Source organism: Triturus cristatus, chromosome 8, assembly GCF_964204655.1.
Source record: "Triturus cristatus chromosome 8, aTriCri1.1, whole genome shotgun sequence".
NCBI classification, from domain to species: domain Eukaryota; kingdom Metazoa; phylum Chordata; class Amphibia; order Caudata; family Salamandridae; genus Triturus; species Triturus cristatus.
The window spans coordinates 387,484,849-387,492,931 of record NC_140591.1 but is presented as its reverse complement, the minus strand read 5'-3'; the positions used below and the strand labels follow the sequence as shown (position 1 = coordinate 387,492,931).

Below are 8,083 nucleotides of genomic sequence, written 5' to 3'. Positions count from 1 at the left end.
GGGCATGCAGCTTGTTAGCATGCCCACTGTTTTAAACACCCGCAAATCTTCGCACATCAACAATTTAAATGAAAGGGATTTGCATGAAACAAAATCCCGGACCTCTAGATTAAATCAATGCATTCATGCTTTTTTTTAAAACTGCAGCACTAGTACGGTTTCGTCAGTGAGCCATTTATTGATAAACATTTGTTTTGTAACCATAAACTTAGGTACGTAGTATGTAAATGGTTAGACATTTTTACAATGCATGCTTATTTTTTGCACCCAAAGCTTAGAAAGGTAAAAAACATAGCCCCGCCCCTTGCCCCTCCCCAAACTCCACCCCCAATCCACTGCTTATTTTTGGTGAGTACCTGCACTTATTTTTTCCATTTAAAGCACTGCCTATGCCACGTGGGTGTCTGACCTGCACCCATCAACAGACAGACCATAAAAGTACAAGACCACTTTCTGTTGCCATAATTACGGAGTGTTTAGAAATAAATTGCTGCTCACCTGATGCTGAGACAATCTGTCCCCTGCTCCGCAGCAGCCACTCGAACTGACAGCGGGGGAGAGCCAGCTGGAAAGAGAGCGGGGCTGGCAAATCAGGGAGCATCGAGCGTAAACCAATCAGGAACCTAAGCCGCCAAAGGCGCCCAGGCGATCCGCGCGAGGCAGGAAGGGGGAGAAGAGGGCAATGGCACGCGCGAGCTGGGAAAGGCTGAGGAGATCAAAAGGGAGCGCGCAGGAAAATCCCACAGCTGATTTCCTCTGACGGGCAGCTATTCTGTGGGAAGAGCCAGCCAAAGGAGCCCAATGTGTCTATGGATACGTGCAAATGGTAGACCAGGGAGCAGAAGAAGGATAAAGTAATTGTTTCCTTTTCTATATCACTTTTATTGTCATTGTCGTCTTTTTCCTTTTTGAATAAGTACAATCTCCGGAGCAGAAAAGTGTTACTTTTACCGCAGGCGGCATGGGATTCCCCGACGCTGTCATCTCCTCCGCGCATCGCCAGGCGTCAGAGGACCGTGCGCTCATCTGTTGCACAAAAGCAAAGAAGAAGAACTGTCTGGGGTGGAAGTGAATAAAAAAGAGAATCAGCCCGGAGGTGTGGAAGATGGAGACACCGCTGCAGCTGCAAAAGGGGGATTGAGGCAAGCTACACCTCACCCTGCGTGGATCGTTTTAATTTACGAAGGGAATAACAAGGCAGTCCTCTCAGGGAAAATAAAATATGTTAGCACAGATCGGAAATAGGAACGGGATGTTGAAAAGACACACGGTGATGCATGCAGATTATGCCAGGTAAGTTCCGGCCGTTTCAATATCTTCGTCTATGTATTTGGGATGCTGAGTTTGAGGTAATCCCCCCCCCCCCCCCCCCCCCGCAAAAATGTGTTTAAAACTTACTTTTATTTAGTTAAAACTAAGCCTTGATGTCATATGAGTAGGTTTTTTTGCAAGCGGTGACACCATTTAGCAATTGTCTCTCTCCCTCTTTCACTTAATAAAATGCATTTTGTATTGCCGGCAATACGAGTGTTGGTATTGCAAAAACTCAAGCGCTAAAAGCGTCTCTCGCTACTGCTGGCGAAGTCTGACACCTGGAGGACGCCAGGGTGAAATGGAAAATATTTTCCCGCATGACCGTTTATTTATTTATTTATAAATATATGTTTTTTAACAATTGACCAAACGACGGGGGCATGTGAAACGCCGTAGATATGATGTCGGGGATTAGCCGAAGTAGATAAAACCACAGAGTGTAATCCTTTAATTGTAGTTTTTTTCCTGATGAACTTAAAGTGAGTTTGTTTGTCAAATGGCTGCATGTTGCTTAATGCGTTTGCTCCCGATAATACCAAAGCACGATGAGTAATTAAATCGATTTAACCTTTCTGGAAAGCAGATGAGGAAACAGGTGGTGTGTGTGTCAAGGTGCACTAAAACAGTATAGCAACAGCGAGATCTCACGCAAAGCAGATATTTGGACTATTTGATGCACTCTAAGAAATGCAATTGATTTTTTTTCGTATTTTTATTTGTATGTTGAATCATTTAAAAGGCTGCTGAACTGCTCGTTATCGTGGTTTATTGTGGGCTGTAGATTAGGTGTGTTTTGAAGAACATTAAGTGTAGCGCCTTAAATCCATTTAGAGCCTTAGTTTGTCATACACACTGGATTTAAAAGGTTACCAACTCCACGGAGATGCGGCAACATTTCAGCCCTGCCACAAGAGGGCGTAGCACACCCGCCTCTGGCCTGAGGATGAGGGGTGGCAGCGTTTTTTACTTACCTGTCCATCTAACATCAATGTTTGGTTGGTCTTGGCACTGGTTTATCAATGTATACAACATGAGAAATATAAGTTAAATGAAAATGTTGAGAGAAAAGTCTTAGATTGAACTGATTTGCCTTAATAATTTTCGTGGTTAATATAGTGAGGGACCAAGGGGTCAAAGAGGCGAGATTTCACACTTTTCTTCCTGAAGTCCAAATGTTCAGCATAACTATTAGAGTCCCTTCAATTTAGGCAACTATATTCCTATTCGGTAATACAAAATCCAGCACTTTTTATGTTATTTGTGTAGTAGGTTTGTTTTTATGCGAGATGGTGCATACAGGGCATATGGATGAATTTTCCTACTCTAGAACTAAAGGATATTTTCTCTGTGGGCATTCTTGGGTGAGGACAGAGCCTTCAAGACCCCTGGAGTTATATTTTCCAAAGCGAGGGCCAGGCTACATAAATGCCCAAATCCTGCTGCCAGCCTGAGGGTCACATGGAAAAGATTCGGCCACATCACTTAGTCCCTGCTAGCGGTATGCTGGCACCTAACCAGTCATAGACAGACTTGAAAACCCTTTCCCCTGGCACAAAAAGCCCTCCACAGGCAGAAGCCCAGGTGCCTTGTGAATATACTGCAGCCATAACATCTGAGAAAGTACCTATGGTGGATCTCCCAGAGCTGAGTCGCCATCTGTTGCTCAGTGAGGTCATTCTTCTATTCGTAATTGTCCATCCTTTGGAGCTTCCCCTCCTAGACTCATCAACATGAGGCAGGCATCTGGAACTGTGCAACACGACTGAGAACCTACATATTTGCTAAATGTGCATGCAGACTTCTTCATAATGTCCTTAGTCCACCTTCTATAAGTCTGCACACTTTCTGCTGTAGAAGTACCACTGTGAAAGTGCCCAGAGCTGGGAGGAAAGCAGTGGAGGCGCTACAGGAAATAACGCAATTGGGAAAGTTCTACCTATGCTCAAACCGTTTGTGGACGAACCCCAGTTTTTAATGTGTACACGTGGTTGCAGGTGTTGGTCTTCTGCTGCCATGTCTGAGAACCTGGACTTCAATTTCATCATCAGCAACAGAGAGAGAGGCAGCAAAGGGAGAAAGAAGGAGGAAGAGAAAAGTAGAAAAAGTGACAAAGACAGAAAGCAGTGATGGGAAAGAACCTGCAAGAGTATAAGAGTATACTAAAGAGACGGGAAGTGTAGCGTAGAGATGAAGAAAGAGTCATGAGGTAGAATCAGAAGTAGCACCCTTGGTATTGGATTAACCGAGTTATGGTGGTTTCTTTGAAAATCTTTGAGCCCCTGCCTTCATCATATACTTTACAAAATAAGAACTGGTGACTTCAACACTATGTATAGTAGTGTATGTAGTACACCCCACAGTAACGCTGTACACATTAATGACACTTTTAACGATACATTCTTATTTCATTAAAATGTTTTGATTATTTTTCCATTTGAGTCAAAGTTTTTTATTAGTCAACTGAAGCTCAATTTGGAGCAAAACTGAACAAGAAATGTTAAAGGAACACACACAACTCAAGAAAAATAAAAACAAATCATACTTTAAGTCGCAGGTCTTTAAATTGTGGACACATCTGAAACGTTCAGTGACGAAAAAGCTACTACGTATGTTGTACTGTATTTCTTTCCTGTTATATTTCCTTTTAATGTCCCACATCTTGCCACAACAGTGCAGTCCTTTAGCCCCGGGTGTGCACATATTTTCATGGGTCGATTGTTTGGAGAAGGAACATCAGTATGGATTGTTAACTTGTTACTGTACACATCAAATGATGTACAATTTTCCAATAAAAAATCATTAGCCCAGAATATAGAATAATAAGTATTGCTTTATTATATAATATATCGCGCGTTTTGTACATTAAGGTATGTTACATTAATTTATATTGCGTTGTGTTATATCATGTGACGTTATTAATTGTACCATGTACCATTATTAATTATACCATGTCTATGTAACATCAGACTATGATTTGTTGAACTCCTTTAGTTTTAAAGAAATCTGTAATACTGCCTGCCAAGCACGTCGTTTCCTTTTAAAGTCTCATCTCTTATTTTCAGTCTGGTTAGTTTGACAGTGCCCCCCTTTCCATGTTTTTCAGTTTATCGCCTATCTTCTCTAGTATTCCCTAACTTTCAAAGGCCACGTGTTTATTCGTACAGTCTACATTCACCCAAATGGGATTCTTGGCACTGAATAACCGATGCTGATTTTTAAACCAAATCATGGGTACTCATTTTATCGACCCCCACATGGATGAAAGGTGGGGGGTCAGTCATGAGGATTTGAACCTGTGACAGCGGGGTCAAGCATACATTATTGCAGAAGAGGCATTAGTCTGCTAAGCCACGTGGAGTGTGAAGGCCCATGTAGATGACATTTATTTAGGCCCGCCCTTCAGTTTTTTTGTTTTTCGGCGTTAAATATGTTTAAGACCAAGAATAACACAAATAGCTTCGGAGTTAAAGGCTAAAACGGATTTTCGTTTGACATGTGTGTAGATGTGTTTGTCTAGTTAATGTAAGGAAGTCTGGTTTCTCGCTGTGGAAGGCTCTATACCGTCCTTGATTGTTCTGCAGTAATTAAAAGCATGAGTACATTGAACATGCCTGCGAGGATAACATTCATCATCGGATCCATGGCCGTTGGTTCAAAGCAAGTGTTGTGCTCAAACCCCAGCCTGTGCCAGCTCCTCGCATGCTTTCAAAGGAAAAACAGAACGTGATGGTGGCTGAGGCATGCTAGGCCCCTCTAGCTGGCTTGTTTCCATGGCTACAGTTACACCCCATTTAACCGCGCTCTCCCATTCTGCTATGACTCACACGTGCCCGTCACATGTCATTAGTTTTTCTGTCAGCACATCTTACTAGCGCCAAGAGGCAGTGCAGTAGTACGGGCACTATGCGCGTTCAATATTACGATACGTGTATCCACCATTGTAATTCCCACTCGTTGCCCACACCTGTTGGCATTCTTTCCAAGCCTGACCGCAGCTTCTGTGTAGAATTCCTTTAGTGAGTTAATCCTACAGACACCCCTCTCTGCTTTAATACTAGGCAATGTGACAGGTCTGCATTTCGAAAAAGGCTACCTCTTGAAAAGACATTTACTAGCTGTAGGATTTTTCAATTACATGTCGCTCACTTGTGGCTCTCAAAAATAGGAGTTCAGATGCCTGTTCCTTCTCTTGCTTATCGATGGACTGGTCAGTCAGCCTCTAAAGTATTCCATGTTTGTTTTATCTTTCCTATTATATATATATATATATATATATATATATATATATATATATATATATATATATATATATATATACCGTACGAAGCCTCCACGGTGTTTTGGGTTTCTTAAGTTGTGGTCCCATCAGTGAACTTTAAGTTGGCAGCAGGACTCTTTATTTTGTGCAGTGCCACTTTTTCCAGAGTACTTTGCATCTTTGAGTGGAATGGGCTTGCCCAGATGCCCACAAATGGATCCAATGCTCACTGTGCAAAAGGACTCACGCTGAACCCCACTAATGGGAACCACGTAGGCTGAGACCTATTTCGGGTTGCTTGTGTTCCCACTCAAATGGGACCTGCCCTGGAAGTTCGGGCTGGACCAAGGCTGATTTGCATATGTCTGGTTTCTCTCTGAAGTGGCATGGTGGGCACAGGAACGGGGGAGTGGATTGCAGGCGAGAGTAATTGCCAGTGGCTGAGATGAATTCAAGCAATCCATCCATCGCTTTTTGCTTCTCGTAGCGCAATGCCCTAAGTTTGACAGCTATGCTGAGATGTGAGCCCGAGGTAACTGTGGCAAAGGACTCAAGCTGTACCCTACGGAGAAGGCTGAGATAGGCCAACACCAGTCTGGGGCTGCTTGTATTCCTGTTCAAAGAGAAACCTCGTGTTGCATTCCTGGCTGGAGTGTTACTATTGGAGCATGACCAAGGCTGATTTGATCATGGCTGAGTCATGTGTGAGATGGGATGGTGGGCAAATTAAATTAAGGATAGACTAGATTGTGAACCACACACAGTATTACCAGTGACAACTTATACGTCACCTTTTGTTTTCCTCTGTGAAATATTACTGCCTCTAAATTCAGACAACTGAAATCTGAATGTACAAAATCCAACTCATTATTTATTCAATTTGCAGCGCTGTGACTTCACATACTCGGAAACCTAATGAGCCATAGACCTCAAACGAACAGTTTCAGCCCACAACAGGCAACTCAGTTCTCCTAGTTTACTGTTTCAAAATAAATGCTACAGAAGGAAATGTGTTACTCATTGTCTTTGATTTGAATCTTTATTGCCCATTTAATTTCTCACGATGATAATTGACCAATTAGCGCTCAGCTATTCATTTCCCAGGTTGTGATTGGACATTACAAACTAGCTGTGTAGCCCAAGCTTGGCTCGAGAAATGTTTTCGGCCATTTTAATAATCACTATTCACTAACCGTTTCAGATGCACGTTAAAGATTTATTTTCAATAAAATGTTGGCAAACCGAATGACGGTTATTGCTTTGTGTTTGCTCTCCTTTGATTGCTGGTATGTTTCGTTTCATAGGGCTCTGAAATAACACAGCTTTGAGAACAGACAGAGATTTAGCCATCTTTTCATTCTGCAGCAAAATAATGTATAACTTTCAGGACCATAGCCCTTATTTGTGAGGCAAGTGTAGTGGCTCCAGGGTTGTAAGAAGCCCACTGCACCCCATTTAGAAGCGTCTTTTACTAACCAGCACGGATCTTAGGGCTATTTTTGCTGAGTGTGTTATGGGGTGGGCCATGGTCCCTTAACTCTGTTAGTGACGCTTCTTGTAAATTTTGGACTGACTATGATCAATAATATTTATTGAAATATTATGTAATCATGATTTTTCCCCCGAAAATGTTTTTTTTAAAATTTTGCTTTGGTTTTAGACTTATTTTTTTTATCTGTAATTTATAAGGCTCTTTATTTTCGCATGAGTTGGAAGATATGCAATATAAGTTAGTTTAATGTATCACATGTAATTGAATTTTGGGAGTTTCGCAGTTCATTAGGTTTACTGTAATCCAATATCATTTCTATCAACCACATAGGGATGATGAGCCATGCCATCCTGCTGGGAACCCAACGAGTGAGATGCACATATCTAACACCTCCCAAAGTCACCAATCAAAGCACTTTCTCCATTCAACAACCGCTCACCATGTCTTACCACATAGGCACGTCAGTTCCACACACCACGCCCACTAGAAAAATACAACTCAGCCAACTTTAATTTCCAAAGCTACACAGATATTGCCGGATCACGTTTTATTACAGCTCCACTTACTTGCAGGAAATCCATATTATACATGGTCACAACAGGAGCTACAAGAGGGAGGTTCAGGGTTTCCTGCTGTCAGCTGGTCATGTATGCCACTTTTCGGTGCCACATCAAGCAGGACTTTGCACTTACCTCAATGGCAGTAGACACGGCCATACTGTTTTCCTCTTTGGAATGCAATGTTGCTTAAATGGAGGGTTGTAGGGGAGGGTCTTTCTTCCTAATGCATTTATTTTTCTCATCCTAAAGTAAACACGAGTGGAAATATGAAATATCTGGACCCTACAACAGCCAAACTTTTATTTAACACACTACCCACTTTCACCTCACCAGATACACCAATAACTCCATTCACCTCATGATCGCAATTCCCTCCCTCAGTAAAAATCAATCTGCTTCCCTTAACCCACTGCTCACCAACATCCTACCGCTCTCACATAATTCATTTCTTGTATATCA

The 8,083-nt window shown here is 42.2% G+C and overlaps 1 protein-coding gene across 2 annotated transcripts in view; it reads left to right on the top strand.

The window, feature by feature from the left end:
• Positions 1 to 657: 657 nt before the first annotated feature.
• The window catches only part of TRPC4 (transient receptor potential cation channel subfamily C member 4), a 1,369,656-nt gene continuing 1,362,230 nt past the window's right edge, over positions 658 to 8,083 (top strand). For both annotated transcript variants that reach the window (XM_085621757.1, XM_085621758.1), the window contains exon 1: positions 658 to 1,293. The gene's annotated coding sequence lies outside the window, so the exon portion shown is untranslated. The remainder of the gene's footprint in view (positions 1,294 to 8,083) is intronic.